At 49.0% G+C, this 20,664-nt stretch overlaps 1 protein-coding gene across 1 annotated transcript in view; it reads right to left on the bottom strand.

Moving 5' to 3' along the window:
- KCNN1 (potassium calcium-activated channel subfamily N member 1) overlaps positions 1-20,664 on the bottom strand; it is a 391,559-nt gene that overhangs the window by 291,408 nt on the left and 79,487 nt on the right. The gene's annotated exons all lie outside the window — the stretch shown is intronic.

The following is a 20,664-nucleotide window of genomic DNA, read 5'->3' as shown; positions in this document are numbered from 1 at the left end:
AACTTGAGCAGCTTTACTTCTCTGCTGCAATAATTCTGTTAAACAGGGACCCTGAGAAGGGCCACAAAGGAAGATCTGTCAGGCTGCTAATGTCCCTCAGGCCTTATATCAAATCAAGTCCAACTAGGTTATATATAACAGAGAAAAATAGCCCTGAAGTAATACAAGCATCTTGAAACCAAACGTACCTTCATCTAACCCAGTGTAGAATGATAACATCCTCTCAAAATTATTGTTCTATGGCATTTACAGGAGTTGTTTTTTTAGCTGTTTTTTGAAGTGTTCCTAAACTTTACCAACCTCCCAAATTGGGAACTTTTTTTTTTTTTTAAAACAAACTTTTGATTTAAAAAATTCTCACCGAGAGTCGATGTGCATAAAAAACTCTACAAACTCTACGGGTTTGCTGTCAGTTGACCTTAAAAAGGTTTTTATGAGAAAAATCGCTTGTAATTTTTTTTTTTTGCAAGATACTCGGACTCTGGGAACATTTTTGCCTTTTGGGGATGCTGTAAAGTTTGTTACCTTTGCAGAACTGTGCAAGTAGAGTTATGATATTGTTTGTCTGGAAGGAAAGCCTTTAAATAATAGACTACGGGAATTTAGGTCTCAGCTTTGCGGGCTTTTCACACTACGGGTGTCAAGCTTGAGGCGCTGCCCGCTGGAAGGAGCCTGAGGCACAACTCACCTCTCTGCCAACCCATGCCCGCAACCCTAGTAAACCACTCAGGCAATGTAAAATCTTATCTCAGGCCCTCCACTACACAAGTCTCAAACCACGTGTCAGTACTCTACTTCGCTTCCCTACTTGGGATCGGTAACAGCCATTAGCCAACTGGTCATCTTTGAAGAAGCCAAGAGTTCTGGCCAACTTCGTACTTTTTATTGGCTAACACACCATCGCTTGTGAAGACTTGAGACATAAACCAAGTCAGGTAGTCACCTATGAAAACCAACCACAAACTAGACTTATGCCGCACAGGACTTCAGGCCACACCAATGGCAGGGATGTTCCTTGTAAACAAAACAGTGCAGCACTATAAAACATAACAATTTTATTCAAGGTCAGTAAAGTAGTTTCAAACCTAAATTTGCATTTCCAATAACGCAGGCAACAAAATATATTTTTAGGTCTCTTTTAAAGATAGCTTTTAGATATCGGTTGTAGAAAACACCCTATTGTCGACCATATTAAAACTTCAGGCAACAACACCCTCAATGCCTGCACTCAAAATAGGACAGGTACCCGCCAATAGCCAATAGCCTTCAGATGTGGGTTTCAAGTCAAGCACAACTCAGTCACCTTCACAGTGCATTCTGTTAATGCAGTCCATCTATTCAAAGTTACTGCTCTCCCAATAAAGCAAAGCTTGAAAACGTTCGGTTTCCTCCAATATTTCATTTTCTTAGACCGGAGTGCTTGGTTAGGACATTATTTGTCATTCCTACGTCCCTTTCACAGATACTCATATTACAATGCATGGTACAACCTAAAAGCCCCACTAGTGAAATGGATACAATAGAGAATGTTTTTTTTATTGTTTTATTTTTTTCGGTCATATGGGGGCACATTTAAGTGGCAGAACTTTGTTTTCCTTTTATTTTTGTGGCAAATGCTTGGAAAGAAAAAAAAAAAAAAGATAACCACTGCACCGTCATGCCAAGGCCAGACCTTTTGGCTTTGCAGTGCTTGTTTTCTTTCATTTCAACACACCATGAGAGTGCATGCATTTTCTTGAACTCTCCTCATTGTCTTGCTTGCCCATGGAAATTCCCAATGTCAATGTCATGTAAATGTCAAAGGTTCTTATATAGCGCCTTATCACCGCAAGGTCTCAAGGCGCTTGCTTTGGGAACCCGTCCTGGCTTTTTCCCTGTGAGATAACCCCTACTGGGCATCCCCAAGGTGAAAGCCAGACATTCCTCCACGGGGGGGCCGTAGTGGAGATTAAGCAAGCTATTGCCCAGAGTTGCAGAGTGTTAACCCGTGATTCGAGTAGGTACCGAAGCGAGAATTATCGAGTCTGTGGACATTTGGGCTCAAGACCCTGCCGCGTCCGGAATTGACCCTGGTCCCGGGTCTGACCTCTGCTTCAGGGTCTGCCTCCTCTAACCAGTGAGCCACACTTCTCCACTGCATGTCCCATGTTGCCCCTTTTGCTTTTTTTTGCATTTATATAGCGCGAACTCGACCCGAAGGTATTGGAGCACTTTACATGAGCACCAGTTACGTTACACAAAGACACATTCATATTTTGATAGGCGCGGGGAGATTAGGTGATTTGCCCAGAATCACAGGATTTTGAGCCGACGCCGAGGCTCGAACCCGGATTCCCACTTCCAAAGACGGCAGCTCTAGCCTTAAGGCTACATCCTCCTTCGTACCTCATCCCAGCTAGTCACATGCTTGCCAACTCACACGGTGCCACGCGTGCACGAGATATCCATTCCCATCACACGGTCACCCTCACCCGGTAAGGAGCCGATATCACACTGTGGCACAGAAAAACACTCTAAATAGTGGTTTTCTAGCTCGTTTTTCGAGAAGCTTTGAACTGCCTGCCGATGTCCATTCAGAGGTGTGAAAACACCCCAGGACATTGACGCCAGCCTCAGCAAGCCTTTTTTTTTAGGAGGAGGGAGCTTGGGGGCAGGGTGGGGTTGAAAAGTGTCTCCTAGGTACTTCTCGTCACGAGGCACATCCCCTTCAAGGCTCTGCCCCCTCTGAGATTGTACTTCAATTTGGTAGGTATGTAGTGAGCTGCTTCCCTCAAATGGAACTTTTTGTAAAATACATTTTTTTTTAAAACTTCCCCTGTTGCTCCCTCGCCCGCTTCCTATTGTTTCTCCGGTGTCACTTCTCCTCCTCCATTACTCTCCACCCTCCAGGCCTTTAACCCGTTCCGTGCTCAGCACTACCTGGCTGGTGCTGCAAACGACCGTTGGCCGTCGCAGCCCCCGGCCGTTTCTTCGAACGTTCCGCACTGACGCGGTACATTTGAAGCAGCTAACGAGTTAAAAATAAAAATAAATGTTTTTTACAGTCTTTTGGACGGCCCAAAAACTTCCATTTGCTGCCTGACCAGTAGGTTTATAAAAGTTCTTGCATATGTTTACATTCACCGCTCCAAATGCCTCCTTCCATCTTCGAACAGGTCAATAGGAAATAAACAAAATGGAGGCAACTCATGCCATATGCGTGTGCAGGGCTGGTCCTAGGATTTTCGGGGCCCTGGTGAAAGGGAATGTGCGAGGCCCCTGAAATGTACATAAGTGGCACCTTCTGATCTCGGGGATGCTGCTTTGGCCAGACTCCACCTGGGCCGCAGCTCCTTCTCTCAGCCACCCCAAGCACCTCTTGTACAGCCCATTTCGGAAGGAAGGTGCGAGAAGTGACCACATCACTCCTATCCTGTCTTCTCTCCGACGGCTTCCCATCGAGGCTAGAGCGATCTACAAAACGGCGTGTATCACCCACAAAGCTTTGCACTCTTCCTCCCCTCGCTATCTGGTGAATAAACTGAAATTGTCTGGAGGCTCAAGACCTTCACGGAGTGCGGAAAAGTTCCTGCTTGAGCCCCCCTCCTTCAAAAGGAAAAAAATTGATGGCACAATCGTTCTCAGGTAATGCGGTGAGAATCTGGAACTCGCTTCCTCCTTCGCGCCGTGCCATCCCCTCCATCCAGATCTTCAAAGCGGACCTCAAATCTCTTCTATTCCAAAGACACTTTCAGAACTAATTCCCTCCTTCGCAGACCCCGCCAGGAAGTTCTTTAGTCATTGTAAATTTGTCATATATATTTATATTTTTGTTTGTTCATTCTATGATTGCTGTGTTTGATAATGTGTTCCTTTTGCCTGCGTTGTTTTGATTCTATGGCCTGCTATTTTTAGCCAGGAAGTTCTTTAGTCATTGTAAATTTGTCATATATATTCATATTTGTGTTTGTACATTCTGTGCTTGCTGTGTTTGACAATGTGTTCCTTTTGCCTGTGTTGTTTTGATTCTATGGCCTGCTGCTTTGGTTTGTTCCATTCCTGTAACAGTTCTCTCATGTAACGTAACTGGTTCTATTGTACAGCGCTCTGACACCTTCGGGTAAAGTCCGTGCTTTATAAAAATGCATTCAATAAATAAATAAATAAAAATAAATAAACCTGTGTGGGCTAAAGTGCTGACAATGGGCGCCCTGCAGAGGTGTCCCCCTCCCCTAGGCCTTACCGCTACATCCATTTGAGACCCCAGGAGGTGGGGGCTCCCAGCAGGGGTACAAGAGGACTGGCGGGGTGTTGCCATTGTGCGGGGCAGCCAGGGCCCCATCCTGGCAGGCAGAGTGTGAGGCCCTGGGCGGCTGCCCACACAGCCCATGCCTAGCGCCGGCCCGTCGTGTGGAAACTCCAGCAGGCGTCATCACGCTAAGCTGCAGTGACATCGTAATGTGCTCACACACGCAGGCATGCACGTCATCGCGTCCTTTTGTCCTTTGTTTCTTTTGCACGCATGCTGTACAACTTCGGCGAAAAAGACTGGAAAAAGCAATTGGGTCAAAAAGGCAAATACTACTGGCTTTGCCAAAGCCTCATTTGTTAACTCGGGAGGGAAAACTTCAGATGGCAAAATAACTCTGGGGTCAGCAGAGACGGGCATTGCTCTGACCAGGTCAGAGGTCGGTGCTCTCATTGTGTGATCTGAAACACTCCCCACAGGATGAAAACAAAGTCAACACACGTCTAGCCTTCCATCCTACATGTTGTAGCATGATCTCTATGTAGGCGAGCGCTTCAGCGCCCCACACCAGGGCAGTAGGCGCTACATAAATACAGTACAATATATTAGAGAGAGGTGAAATAAGAAAGTCAGTGAGCCAGAGAAAATAGGGGAAGAGCCTCGGAGAAAGCAAACGGAGACTGAAAGAGAAAAGAGAGGGTGCAGGCGTAGGACTAAAAACGAAAGAGAACGAGAAACAAGAGACCAACGAGGCAGAGACTGGATCTGAAAGAGAATGTGTCAGAGGGGAGATAAGAGAGGAAGAGGAGGGGGAGACAGATTCACCGGCGGGAGGAGGCAGAAACAGGGAGGGGGGGGGGGTAGTGGAAGCAGATACAGAGACCCCCCTCCACCCCACCGCAGTCCGTGCCATGCCACTGCCCCCCAAGCCCTGCCCACTGATGCAGCGCCCAGTACGTGCCGGGTCCGCAGCGCGCTTCCCCTGCAGCAGATCACACGCAGTGCCAGGGGAGGTGCCCACGGGGGTCCGAGGGGAGGGATGGGAGGGCTGGGGGGGGGGGCACCCCCCGCTGGTCCTACCGCAGCTCCTCCTGCTCTTCTGCTGCGTCCACGCCCGGTCCCTGCTCCGGGTCGGCTCAAGGTTGGGGGCCCCTGGGGTCGGACGGGGAGGGGTCCGCAGAGCCTCGGCAGCCCCCAGGGATGCCTCGGCGCCGGGCACTGCTGCAGACGAGGCTCCGGACCGGGAGCGCCTGACAGCCGCAGCGGGTCTGTGGAGGGGTGCGGGGAGATCAACAGACCCGCAGCCCACCCCGGCGGAGCGGCTTCTATGGCGAGCCGGGCTCAGCACTGCGGGGAGGGCAGAGAAGCGCAGGGGCAGCAGTCAGGGAGCCTTCAGCACTTTATGGCCTGGCACTTATCCCGCTAATAAGGCGGTGTGAACCATTACATCTGAGCTCATTTGGGTCAGGATTGCTACTTACCAGCAGCCTCCTGTCCTTAAACAGGGCAGTACAGCTGTGCATTTAATGGGCAGTACTGCCGCTTCTCAGCTGGGTTTTCGAACCTTCAATGGACAGGACTGGCACTTTTCATCAGGGCTGCTGTATCTGTAATGGACAGGACAGGCACTTCTCAGCTGGGCTTTGGTACCTTAATGGACAGCACTGGCACTTCTCAGCTGGGCTGCTGTACCCTTTATGGACAGGACTGGCACTTCTCAACTGGGCTGCTGTACCGTTTATGGACAGGACTGGCACTTCTCAACTGGGCTGCTGTACCTTTTATGGACAGGACTGGCACTTCTCAGCTGGGCTTCTCAGCTGGGCTGCTGTACCTTTTATGGACAGGACTGGCACTTCTCAACTGGGCTGCTGTACCTTTTATGGACAGGACTGGCACTTCTCAACTGGGCTGCTGTCCCTTTTATGGACAGGACTGGCACTTCTCAGCTGGGCTGCTGTACCTTTTATGGACAGGACTGGCACTTCTCAGCTAGGCTGCTGTACCTTTTATGGACAGGACAGGCACTTCTCAACTGGGCTGCTGTCCCTTTTATGGACAGGACTGGCACTTCTCAGCTGGGCTGCTGTACCTTTTATGGACAGGACTGGCACTTCTCAGCTGGGCTGCTGTACCTTTTATGGACAGGACTGGCACTTCTCAACTGGGCTGCTGTACCTTTTATGGACAGGACTGGCACTTCTCAGCTGGGCTTCTCAGCTGGGCTGCTGTACCTTTTATGGACAGGACTGGCACTTCTCAGCTAGGCTGCTGTACCTTTTATGGACAGGACAGGCACTTCTCAACTGGGCTGCTGTCCCTTTTATGGACAGGACTGGCACTTCTCAGCTGGGCTGCTGTACCTTTTATGGACAGGACTGGCACTTCTCAGCTGGGCTGCTGTACCTTTTATGGACAGGACTGGCACTTCTCGGCTGGAAGGCTGTGCCCTTAATGGACAACACAGGCACTTCTCAGCTGGGCTTTGGTACCTTAATGGACAGCACTGGCACTTCTCAGCTGGGCTTTGGTACCTTAATGGATAGCACTGGCACTTCTCAGCTGGGCTACTGTACCTTTAATGGACAGGGATGGCTCTTTTCAGCTGGGCTGTTGTACATTTAACTTTGCAAGACTTTACTCACATTTTGTATTGTATTTGCAATTACATAGCGCGTATTACCCCTGATGAGGCGTCAAAGCGCTTTTACGGTGAGTAACGAGCTACTCCAGAACCGATAAAGGATTAGTGGTGAATTAGTATAGTGGAATAAGATAGTAATTTGAGTGGTGGACATGATAGTCAGTTATTTGGATTGAGAACGATAGTGGAGGGATAGAAGAGTGAAAAAGGCACCACAGTCCCCCCAAGGAGACAACATGACCTAAATTACATAACATAAACATATGTGACAGCCTTTTTTTCTTGTAGGACATGAGAAATTATTTAACCGCTGCTGTAGTTAAACAGCAATGAAACAAAAGGTATGTCCTTTGTAGATACAAGTGCTCCATGCAACCTGAAGTCATTTCAAAGCGCTGAAGGACAAGGAAGAGGAGAGTGTCGCCAAAACACTGGTTCAAACCTGCTAGCTTTTAATAACAAGCATTTGCAATGCAATAGGTCTTGCATTTGCGAGAGTTTAAGCTATTGGCATTGCACATAAATAAAAGGCATCGTCATTTACAATGAGAATAGCAGAAACTCTTGTAAATGCGAGACCTATTTCACTTCAAAGAAGCGACCACCATTGTCCCGGGCTGCTTGGAGAGTGAAAGCCCACATGGCACGCTTAATGTTGCAGGAAAGCATACGTGCCTGCAGTAGGAGAAACGCATTAAAGAAAACAGTGCTTACAGAGTAAACAAGACATAATGAGTAACAACAGAAGTAAAAAGGCCAGTCCTCAAGGGAGGTCACAAATGAAGACCAGGCGGTACTAAGGAGGGACTACCAAGCCTATTAACAAATCAGAAGCCAGCATTTACAAAGGACAATGACATAAGCCAATGACAAATATGGGCGGAGAGTGGGTAGAGCTTCAAGTCCATACTCCAATACAGCATGCCTTGCAGAGCAGTGCATGCCCTGCCCAGGCTCAACTTAAACATGTCACCCGGTGAATGAGGAAGGGAGGCTTGCAGAAGGGACCTGACCCTGTGCCCATCGCAGCCTTTACAGCCATGGTGCAGGGTGTGGGGGTGAGCTCTCTGGCACTCAAAACCTTAGACCTACGTTTACCCGGAGCTCATTACACAAACAAAGGCTTCTGGAGCAGCCTCATATCACCGTAGAACAAGGAGAGGTGCTATAGAAGCCTTAATGGGTCATGTATGTACACTGAAGTGTCTTCACACATGCTGGAAACCCCCTCCAGGCACAGATTTCCAGTTGATCCCTACCCTATCGTCTCTTCATTGGGTGACGGTGTGAAAAACTCTGGTATCATGTGAGACATGAAGGCCCTGTGAGTTGGCAGGTCTGCTGCTCTCTTACTACACATTGAAATGGGAAACATCCTTTACAACGCAACTTTTACAACGCACTACCATTACGACGCAACTTTTACAACGCAAGTCATTACAACGCATTGCGCTGGAGGGCGCTCTAGGATAGGGAATAGTTTAATCACTATCCAACACCTTCCCTACTATCCACGGAGACTGGAGTTGGAATAGTAAATTAAACTATTCACTATCCAGCGCCCCCCAACGCAGGTCGTTGTAACGACTTGCGTTGCAAAAGTTGCATTGTAATGGCATGCGTTGTAAAAGCATGCGTTGTAACGACATACATCCCATTGAAATAGTATGTTGTAAGCATTTAGCCTTTGCACCTGACCAGCCGGAGAGGAGGTATGCTGATGGGTGCTACTGCTGAGGGAGGTGGATGATATGCAGGGATTGTGGGAGTGGTGAGGAGGACAGGCCACAGAAGAAACAATGGAATACAGATTAACAGAGAGGTTACCATCACGTTACACAGTTTTAGGCATGTCAGAGCAGAGAGACTGCTTGTCTTCCCATTCTCATTTAACAATGCCTATCTACCAAAAGTATAAATATAAAGAAGCCCATACTGGGGAATTGGAGCAGCTGTGCTACTCATAATTCTCCAAAACACTGCCCTACGGAAAACATTAGAGGAGGTGCCCATGGGTTCTGTGTTGGAGTTTGACCAGATGCCTTTGAGTGTAAACTGGAAGAAGATACATCTGTATTAAACACCTGCCAAAACATGGCCTCTCCCACTGGGTCATTGAAGGGCCTAGGCCTAAAATGTCCATGTGAACCACCTTAGGGGAGGTATTTGCAAAAATATGTGAACATCTATATGATGTAACCCAAAGAGAAGTACCATCACTAGTAACATAGTTACTGGTCCATCTGCCCTACCAACACCAAATCCTACTACTACTAGCGTATAGCCCCCTCAAAGATTTTCACCAAGAACCAGAAACTGCCCATGAAAAATTTTGAAAACAGTTCTTTTGCCCCTGGATCTATAGTCAGACCAAATGGCTAGGTCAGCACTGTACAGTGTGCCAATCACCCCTTAAGGGGGCAACAGTAAAAGTTCCTGTGCAACTAAAGCTTATCATTGCCATTCATGGTATCAATATGCATATCAGAGGAGCCTTAGTACCCTCTGAAAAGGATACTAGTGCACATTCGTATTGGCTGAATATGCTACACAGTACTAGGAGGCCTCACCCTTTATAGGAGTTAGTGTCAAACAATTGGTTTAGTTACTTATTCCTTTTCACTCTTGAATAGGATTATCAAAGAATACACAATCAAGGTACTAACTGTATATTCTCCTGGTTGCGGGACGTGTGCCCAGAATTATAAATGAAAAACCTCTAGAAAGCTGTTTATCATCCACAAACTGATGGATTGGTGGAGAGAAACAACAGGAAAACTGTACAGCCTTAAGGAAAAGGGTTACTGCTTGTTCTTGTTGCGAGGCTTAGCATCTCAAAGGCTTTGACAGGCTTCAGTTCATTAAAGATTCTGTTTGGAAGACAGCCCTGGTATCTGTAAGACCTTGCATTTGAGCAATGGTAAGAGGAACCCAATAAAGGAATTATCACTGTCAATTCCATTCTTTAGTTACAATTTGATTACATAATAAACATAAATAGCCATACTCAACATGGGGAGTGTAATAATGACAGCGATCAAAGCCACCCAGCCACACATTTCCCTACCAGATCATCGGGTATTGTTGCATCTCCTGCCTAGCTGGAAAACAAGATGTTGGCAGTGTAGCATGGGCCTTAGAAGTTGCTTTGAGTTGCATATTGTGTCGTACAATACAGCCCGAAAAATATGCATCTGTACCATGGGAATTTTCTAAAGAAGTAGGTTGCCACAGAAATCTCACCAGCTTTGGGCCTGATCACAACATTGTTTCAAGATAAAAAAACATTTTTCCCAACCAAGAATCATAAGCCTGAAGAGATCTGGTGAATATTGCAGACTTAGCTAAAGAATCATCACATGACTTGGAGAAGCCATCCCAGTAAATTTAGAAAGTAGTTTGTCTGGACATATCACTCCAAGAGAGCATGCGAAAATAAAAAAAAACATCTAAAAGTTTAGTCAATAACCTTATTGTTTTCAGGAAGCCAAGAAATCCACCATCCAACATATATGTTATAGACTACAAAAAATGCAAGATATTAGCAAATTCAAAAAACTAAGGTATGATATCCCGACTGCTTCCATGGAATGGAGTCCTCAAGCCCCAGTTGTGTATAAATTGACAAATCTGATAGAGACATCTAGCCTCAGATTACTTACCTGTGAATTCTTCCCAGTCATCAGCCTGGATCCAGTAATGGTTTCCAGCAGTACCTCTGCACGTCGGTAGATGACCATGTGCAACTCCGTAGTGACGTTGTCCACCAGATGTGACGTCAACAGAGTCCATATAAGCCCCTTCCCAATATGCTAACATCAGTTTCTTCTTTTACGTGCTTACAGTGTGGATCTGGACAGCAGTTATGCAGGCTGTTTTTTGTCCTGTCCCAACTTTTTTGCTGATGGAGCAATGTGCCCTTTTTTGTCTCATGTCCTCGGGGTTCAAACTTTGTTTTCTGTTGCAAAAGGCCCTACATCTTCCTCTGTTTCGTTCTCGGAAACCATCGCTGGATCACTCCAGAAGCCATTCCCGTGGACATCCTTCGCACTCAATGTCAGAATGTAAATCGAAATGCAGACGGTCAAAGTCGCAGCCTCTCCGACTTTGCTGAGCAGGTCCCTCCAGCTGAGGAGTTGGGGTAAGGGCCTTCCCACGTCTCTCCGGGTTCCCTGGAGCTGGGGCAATTCTTGCCCAGATGCAGCAGTACCATGCTTCTCTGCATGCCATCTTTGGGCCCACACCTCCCTCTGGCCGCTTTTGAGCCCCAATGAGGTTAGAGGAGCCAGGACTGAATCAATGCTGGAGGGATCGCCCAAGGCATCAGTTTGGTCCTCTGGATCCATCGTTGGATCTGTTTCGGCTCCGGTACACAGCCCTTCAGGGTTCCACCAGCAACACCAGAGTTTGATCAGCCACCGCCGACAGTGTCCTCGGGGAGCCAATCAACGGTACGGCAGTCACCCTCTCGGACACTGAGACGTCGCCTCTTCGACGCCGGACGGGGTCAGGTGCGGTGCCAGAGGTGCCGTTTGGCTAAAACACCTTCGCTCCTCCTTCTAAAGAGCCCCTTACTGTTTTTCCTACAGGAGAACAGGGTTTTGGAGCTGAATGTGAGGAGCTGGGGTTTATGAATCCCATGGATGTGCCGGTCCAGCCTCCTCTAGAGGGTAGTTGGCGGACAGAGCTGGGTTAGGCTAGTGGCCTTGAGTCATCACCAGCTCCCCTACAGTCAAGCATTGTATGACCTTATATTAGGAGCCTGGTGACCCGGCCTGTCTCCTCTGACATCCAACTCCACTGAGTTTTGAGATGCAGGCCGCAACGGCTTCCCATGATCTCAGGGCACTTCCTAATGCCTGTCAGACAGGGAGTCTAGAAGACTGGAAAATTGTGGGAGAAATATCTCCGCCTCGTCCAGTTCAACATTGCGGTCAGTAAATAGGGCTGATATTCTTGGCCGATGTTCCCGTGTGTTGCTGGATTCGGTGGTGTACCTGCCTCACACACCCACTCACACCCCCTACAACCTCTCAAACACCCACTCACACACCCACACAACCAATCACATCCCTGTTCACAGATGCATATGGGTACTCTTACATCCACTCACTCATCCATAGAGCCACTCTCACACCCACTCATACAACCACTCATTCACCCATACAGCTAATCATATAACTAGTCACTCACCCATACAGCCACTCATACAGCCACTCATTCACCCATACAGCTAATCATATAACTAGTCACTCACCCATACAGCCACTCATACAGCCACTCATTCACCCATACAGCTAATCATATAACTAGTCACTCACCCATACAGCCACTCATACAGCCACTCACTCGCCCATGCAACAAATCATATAACTAGTCACTCACCCATACAGCCACTCACTCGACCATGCAACCAATCCCACACTCACTCACTCACACACCCACACAACCACTTACATACCCATTCACACAACCATACAAGTACTCACACATCCGCTCTCACACCCATATAGCCAGTTACACAGACACATATTCCACAGTACAGTACGGCCACTCACACACAACTCACTTAACCAAACTCCTGCTCAAAGAGCCACTCACTCACCTATACAGCACACTTACACACCCAGTCACTCACTCATACAGCCATGTAGACACAACCCACCCATACAGCAGGGCACAAGTCGGGGGGACACGCAGGTACACGGTGTCCACCCACTATTTTCACAGGGTGGACGCCGTCCCCCCTTCCAAGAAGTTGGGCCCCACAGAAATATGCTGAATGTGTCCCGGTGTCCCGGTTTAAGACACTGCGACATGTTCAGCAGCCCCTGTACGTTGTCTGCTTTCAATTCCCATCAGCAACGTGCAGAAAGACAGGGAATTTTCATCACCTCCAGCTGGGCTGAAGATAAAGGCCGAAGTTAAGAGGCCATCAGGCCTCCTTTTATTTGAATATCCTGACTGAAGGTGGCCTGTAACCTCAGACTTACATGTCAATGCTGGAGGGGAAACAAAGCCACACAGCTTATCTCTTCACAGGTAATTAATAGAGGAATGCTTTTGACTATGTTCAGTCCCTGTATATAAGTGCATCCACTGTAAGAATGTCAGGTGTGTTGGTCTGTCCGAGCGTATACACGAATAACAATTTCAGTAGCACTATTTTATTTCTTTTAAAGCACTATGCAACCCAATGCAGAGTGTCGGAGCTCTTAATGTGACAGACACGTTATACATTGACAATAAATCATGTATATATGTAAATCAATGTACAAGATGAGTTACATGAGACAGGGTTAAAAGGTGTAGGATTGCATGTCCTTCATAGCTCACTGTGCTATATTACAAGGATTAACAATGTATGAACTGCAGGTAACAAAAGGATCTCTGTGTTAAAAGCAGTAACCCACTTTACTATTTACATAAAATAAAAATCTCTCATCTGCATGTTACGTGATGTGCTTTGCAGGAGACATGCTACTTTGATTCAAATCTGGGACTTCACAAAACACAGATCTCTTCAACATATGCGTTCAACTCCAGAGTTATCTCACCAATATTACTATTCCCTGAGATTTACTGGGCACTTTCACAGCAGATGCCTTAACCCAATCAAATATTTTAAAATGTAGACTTTGCAACCAATTAAGCATAACAGATCTACTGCCATGCTTCTCCTTGTTGCCAATTTATTTGTGGTAGGGCTTAAAAAACATAAATGTTTCAGTTGAGGCCCAGATTTTGTGATGGGATTGCGCAACATTTTTGCACCACACCCCGACACCAAATCTAAATTTTTTTTTTTTTTAAACTTTTTATTGATTTTATAACACAAACACAAACAACTTGCAAGGAGTGAAGAAAAAGAGACATCAGTATACACAACGTTGCAGTACATGGTGTTGGAGCGGGAAGGACAATCCAATGAGCGTTTGTTCTATCGAGAAAGAGTCTCACGGGGGGGGGGGGGGCAGAAGAAACAAATTGCAACCAGTATACAATAGTATGTGGAGGAACCCTCGGGTTACGGGGACGTAGGTGCAACATCTGGGTCAGAAAGAGGAGGGGCACATATATCGCCACGGTAAGCGTTCCACTGAGTCCATATCTTCCCCCATTTTCGGGGGGTACCTCGAGAAATATATACAGTTTTTTCTCTGAACATGCACCAGTCCATGTTTTGTTTCCATTTCCGAATTCCGGGCGGGCCCTGAGCGCCCCACAGTTGCGCAATGTCTCTTTTGGCAATCATATTGCCCAAGGTCACCCACCGAAGCTGCGACACGGAGTAATCATTCGGTTCCCATACGTTCAGCAGGCATCTCCTAGCTTCCGGCATCGATTGCACCCCCGTAACCTCACTCATCACCTCGTGCCCACGGGTCCAGAATCGCACTATCTCAGGGCACTCCCAGATGATATGTAAAAAGGTGCCCAGGAGACCGCAGCCACGCCGACACAAACCATCCACAGAAAAGCCCATGTGTACCAAACGGGGACCAGTGAAATACACTCTATGCAGGATTTTAAGTTGCACAAATCTAAGGCGCGCCTGGATGGCCACCTCTTTAGGGGAGGAGATCGCCGCCTGCCAGGCCTCATCGTCCAGCTCCAGCCCATCACCAGTCCAGACCTCTCTAAGGCGAAACAGGAGATCAGACCTGGAGTTGATTAATTTTTTATAAATAAGCGAAATCGTACTATCAGGAACATGTCCGTCCAGTACCCTGTCCTCAAGCAGGGACGACTCCGGAATCTCCACACCCGAAGGGAAGACCGAGAGCACCACGTGGCGGACCTGTGCATAGCGAAAAAATTCGCGATCGCTCAAAGCGTACTCGGTTTTCAATTCCTCAAACGTCTTCATTCTCCCCTTAGTCCAAACATCATCAATCCTGCTGATACCAATCAAGTCCCACCTATCAAACCCCCGGGACTGCCAAAGTGAGCCAAGTCTATCAGACGCGTACAGGGGGGTGGCACGAGTCAATTTATCAGTCCACCCAAGCGACATGGAAGCATGTCGCCACACCTGGACGGCCGTCCTAGTGGGGCCCGTCACGTTGCGAGGGGTGAGTTTCGAGTAGAGGGCTCTATTGTAGTCGCCCCCCGGTAACAACCATTTGTCCATCTCGAAGGCCGGATTCGGCAAAGGGCCATACATGCAATGATTTATTGCCCCCAGTTGAGACGCCTAATAATAGCGACGGATATCAGGCAAGGCAATTCCACCGTCGTACCACGGGAGCGACAATTTAGCAATGGCGATCCGGGGCCTACCCCCCCACACCAGTTGTCTCTGTAAACTCTCAACCTCACGGAAGTATGTAGCCGGGACAACGTCAAGTGTGTTTTGCAATGCGTAGAGGAAGCGGGGCAGTGACATCATCTTAAACAATGCCGCTCTACCCAGGGGAGAGAGAGGAAGTTTCCCCCAGGCGACCATATCTGCCCGAAGGTGCTGAAGAGGGGGCAGTAAATTACGGTCGAACCGCAGTGCAGGGCTCAGCGTGATAAAAATGCCTAGATATTTAAATTCATCTTTCACAATCGCGATAGGACAACCACTTGGCAGAAGGGGGGCGGCACCCGACAGGACGTATACACAGGACTTCGACCAGTTGATGACAAGACCCGAGTTTTTGCGGAAGGACGTTAAGACATCAAACAGCACAATGAGGGATTTACGGGGTGATGTAAGATAAAGCAGAATATCATCAGCGTAGAGAGATACACGGTCCTCAAACTCCGAATTCCATCTAATGCCCTTCAGGGACGGTTCCCACCGCAACCAGGCCGCCAGCGGTTCCAAGGCGAGAGCAAACAACAAGGGGGACAGGGGACAGCCCTGTCGCGTCCCTCTGCTCAGTGCAAAGGGCGCAGAGACCCGACCATTGACCACCACCTGAGCCATGGGACCGGCGTAAAGCAATTTGACCCACCGAACGAACTCCGAACCGAAACCAAACTTAGCAAGAACCGCCCACAAATACGGCCATTCTATTGTATCAAACGCCATCGTAGCGTCTAAGGACGCCAAGATGGCGGGCTCACGCAGCGTCTCGGCCCGTGCCAGGACGCCATGCAACCTTCGGAGGTTAAGCGCCGTGTTACGATGCGGTATAAAGCCGGATTGATCAGGGTGAACCAGGTCCCCAATAACGGTCGACAAACGTGTCGCCAGCAGCCTGGCCAAGATTTTGGGTTCCGCATTAATCAACGAAATGGGCCGAAAGGAGGCACAGCGATCCCGAGGTTTACCATCCTTGTGGATGACAACAATAGTGGCCAGTCTCTGGTCTGGCGGGAGAAAACCCACCTCCAAAGACTCAAGAAACATAGAGCGCAGATGAGGAGCTAGCGAATCCGGACGCAGTTTATATAGCTCAATGGGGAGCCCATTAGGGCCCGAGGCCTTGCCGGATCGGACCGAACGGACAGCAGCGGCAATCTCGTCCACAGTAGGCGGAGCATCCAGAGCATCTCTATCAATGTCAGACAATCGGGGAAGTGCAATATCACGCAATAGCAGGCGGGAGTCCTGCTCTGATCGATCAGACACCTGGGAGTACACCTCGCGGAAATAATCGGCAAAACATGCAACAATATCAACAGGGTCTGTACAACACTCTCCATTCTCCGCAACAATCACAGGGACGACACGACTTGCATTCTCCCTCTTATCCAACCAAGCAAGCAGTTTCCCAGCCTTATCACCCACATCATACAGGCGTCCCTGCTGTTCCCTCCCCATTTCCTTAGCAGCTTCAGTGACCAGAGCTCTGTATTCACGTTGTTTCAACTCCAGTAGATGTAACCCCTCAGCGGTAACCCCAGATTCCAAGCTCTCCTCCAGGGCCGTGACCTCCCCCTCAAGTCGAACCATCTCAGCACGGTTGGCCAACTTCACGCTACCAATCAATGAGAGGGCCTGGCCACGAATGACCGTCTTGTAAGCTTCCCAAAGTAAACTCGGGGAGGAAACAGAGCCCACATTTTCCTCAAAATAACAATCGTGTGCTTTAACCAGCTCATCCCTGACCCTGGGGTCCTTCAAATACCAGGGGTTGATCGGAGCCACTCGGCCCGCCGAACCCTGCCGTGCATCAACCACCAGCCAAAGCGGAGAATGGTCCGAGATACCCCGTGCCAGATGTTTAACTTCCCGTATGAGGGATGCATGGGCCGAGGGCAGTAATACGTGATCTAACCTCGAGAGACTACCATGAGCACCAGAATGATAGGTATATTGCAACTGTCCCGGGTGAAGCAACCGCCAGCAATCAGTGAGCCCCAGCGTCTCCAGGAAGTCACTCAACCAAGTCTGGGCCCTCGGCAGTTCCCTGGGAGGGTGACGATCATGCATCCCCGAGACCACCGCATTAAAGTCACCCCAACCAAAAGCAGACCCTCGGGGAGACCCAGGATAAGTCCACTCAGATCAGCAAATGTGGTGGCCTGGAGGCCCGGGGGCACGTACACAGAAATCAGAATAAGAACCTTCCCCTCCCAGCGCCCCACAATGGCGGCGTATCGTCCCTTATCATCCAGTATGACATCATCAATGGCCAAGGGGAGGGAGGTCCGAACCAGAATGCCCGCCCCCCTAGAGCCCGAAGTGAAACCCGAGTGCGCCACAAGGCGATAACCCCGCCTATTCAAAGCGTAGCACTTGTTGCCGAGCAAATGAGTCTCCTGCAGTAAGACAACATCTGGAGTCAAACGTTTCAGCAATTACAACACCACCCTCCTCTTAATCCCATCCCCCAACCCGTTCACGTTCCAACACAATAACCGAAGTCCCCTACCCCCCATCCCCGTGTTCAGCCCCTCCCCCGCCCCACACCCAGAGCAACTGCAAAAAACAGGAGTGCGCCTTTCCTTCGCCTTGCAAGTAACAATAAAATTCAAACAAACAACCCAGTTCCCCCAACAATGTCAAAACAACTATACCCCCCACCCCGCACCCCTGCTGAAGACCAAAGAGCCCCATAAACTCGCAGTGTGCCTGTCGCCCAACCACCCAACTAATCTACGAAAAGAAAACCCAGGAGGAGAAAGGACCCGTTCACCCCCCACCCACCCCCAAAAAGACTATTACTTGCAAACATTAAGAACACAGCATAGCACAGTTCAAAGCCAGCGGGAAGGGTACGGGGTCAAAGTCAACAGCTACTCCTGCTCCGTCGGGCCATCTTCCGCCCGATCCGACTTGCCAGAGTCCTCAAAAGGTTCATGATCCGTAGGCAGCGTGTCAAGCCAGTCACTCACAACCCCAGGATGGTCGACGAAAAAAGTACGATCCCTATGTACCACCCGCAAACGGGCCGGAAAGAGCATGGCATACTTCATAGACCTTTCCCGGAGTCTCTTCTTGACCCCTTGAAACCCCAGCCTCTGTTTCTGGACCTGTTGTGTAAAGTCCGGATAGAAGCTGACAGTAGAGTTCTCAAAGGCAATGGGACCAGACTGCCGCGAAGCCTGCAGGATAGCGTCTCTGTCCCGGAAATGAAAGATCCTCGCAATAATGGGTCGAGGGTTAGCACCCGATTTAGGTGTGCCGCCGGGGATCCTATGTGCACGTTCGACAGCGAAAAACTTGCTGAGACCCTTGGGCGCCCAGTGATTCAGCACCAGGTCTTCCACCAATAGGTCCGTCGAGGCAGCAGTCGATGATTCCGGGACCCCAATCAGGCGGATGTTATTGCGCCTGGCACGGCTTTCATAGTCCTCTAGGCGCCCAGAGTAATAATCATTGGCTTTCCTCAGATTCCCGACTTCAGCCTGCAAGTCAGAGACGTCGGTGACCAGGCTAGAGGTCTTAAGATCCAGGGATTTGACCTTTTCGTTTGTCTTCGCCAGGTCCGCCCTGATCAGATTGACATCAATCGACACCGTATCCAGTTTGAGAGTCAAGGCCTCATATTGTTGCCCCAATGAGGCCTTCATACTGGTGATGGCGCCCATGAGATCTCGCAGCGAGGGCTCGTCCTCAATCGATGAGTCCTCCGGCATTGTCGTCGAGGGTTTAGCTGCTGCTCCCGGCAATCCCTTAGCTAGAGTGTACCGGTCCATAATGTTCGTTTGCAGAGCACTCCCTCGAATGCCCGGTTTAGGCCCGCGCTTCCCACCCTCAGGCTTGGTGGCCATCTTGGATCCTGGACCCGTACGGGTCGCCTGTTGACGGGTAAAAATGGTGACTGCGGTGGCAAATGTAGGACCAAAAGGGCGAAGGTGGTGCCAGTCTCAGATCTGGAAGCCGCTACAGATCAGCAGTAGGAGCGGAGAGACCAAGGGTGTAGGAGCGTCCGGCCGTCCACGGAGCCGACAAAGTCAGGTTGAGCTCCGGACAGGAATCAAAACCGAAAGCGGTCGCCAGCCCACGCAAGTCTGGCAGTCCGTTGTTGTTCACTTACTGGACGGCAAGCGAGACAAGATAGCGCGGGGCGTCACCATGGAGCAGGCCAGAAAACTGCGACAGTCTGTAACTCTGGACCCCGAAGTCCAAAAAAGTTCGTTGAAACAAATAAATGAGCAGTAGAACTGTGCCATTAAACACCCGTCGTCCGAACCAGGATAAAGTACAGGATAGTCGATGGAGGTGGCGAGGGTCCGGGAGCCCTGCGCTCACGCGACCATCTTGGGTGCGCGCGAAGCTCCTCCAAATCTCATTTGTTAAATCTCATAATGTGCTTTAATGTACTCTTGATATACCTGATAATCAAATGTGTGAGGTCTTAATATGTGATGACACTTCTTGAGAAGTCATTTCCAGTGAGGTCACTTCCTGTGCAATCACATGCAATGTCACTCATCGTGACATCATGCGCTGTGATGGCGTGCTTCAGGATTTCACTTGCATACTGCCTAGCCTGGTTAGTCCCCCCACTTCTGTTTTTAGGATTTGCGCCCTGCCATACAGTCACTCACACACCAACTCACCCATACAGCCATGCACTCACCCATACAGTCACTGACACACCCACTCACCCACACCGCTGCTCACTGACTGACTGACTGAAGAACTTATAAATCGCACTTTTGCTGAGGCGTCTTGGCGCTGGGTGAGTGTGATCCAGGCAGCTAATTGAGCTTAAGACATTAGGAAGAGCCAGGTCTTTATCTGTTTCCTAAAGAAGGCCCTGTTAGCTGTAACCTGATCGTCAAGGCGAGGGTGTTCCATAAGGTGGCTGCTTGATATGAAAACCCCTTTCCTCCCCATCTGGTTCTTTTTATTTTAGGGACACAGGCCAATCCTGTGTTGGCAGACCTAGGACAGCATTGCGGCTGGTATAAAGAAAATAGGGTTTGAATGTCCGCAGCACCTCCTCCGTACATAGTCTTATGCAGTAGACATAGTGCCTTAAAGTTCACTCGCTGACGGACTGGAAGCCAGTGGAGCTACTTAATCACCGCTGACGTAGGGTGGTATTTAGGTAGATCAAGCAGAACCCGAGCCGCGGCATTCTGAAGTGATTGTAGTTTTGTAATCTGTCCTTTATCAGCCCCTAAATACAGGGCATTACAATAGTCGACTCTGGACAGAACCAGAGCTCCGACTACTGTTTTCCTAAGTGATAAAGGAATAAATGGCAGGAGTTTACGCAGGACTTTTAATAAGAAAAAACATGCAGAGAAAACTTGATTTATTTGTGGGGCAAGTTTCAGATCCTTGTCAAACACAAAGTCTAGGTTCCTGACCTTAGGCACTGGGACTGGGCAAATACCGGCCTCAGGGGGCCACCAAGCTTGACTCCATACTGATGGTTGTTAACCAAACTCTCAGACC

The sequence above is a fragment of the Lissotriton helveticus genome, chromosome 12 (assembly GCF_964261635.1).
Source record: "Lissotriton helveticus chromosome 12, aLisHel1.1, whole genome shotgun sequence".
Lineage (NCBI taxonomy): Eukaryota > Metazoa > Chordata > Amphibia > Caudata > Salamandridae > Lissotriton > Lissotriton helveticus.
Note: the sequence above shows the minus strand (reverse complement) of the source record. Positions and strands in the feature narration are given on the sequence as shown.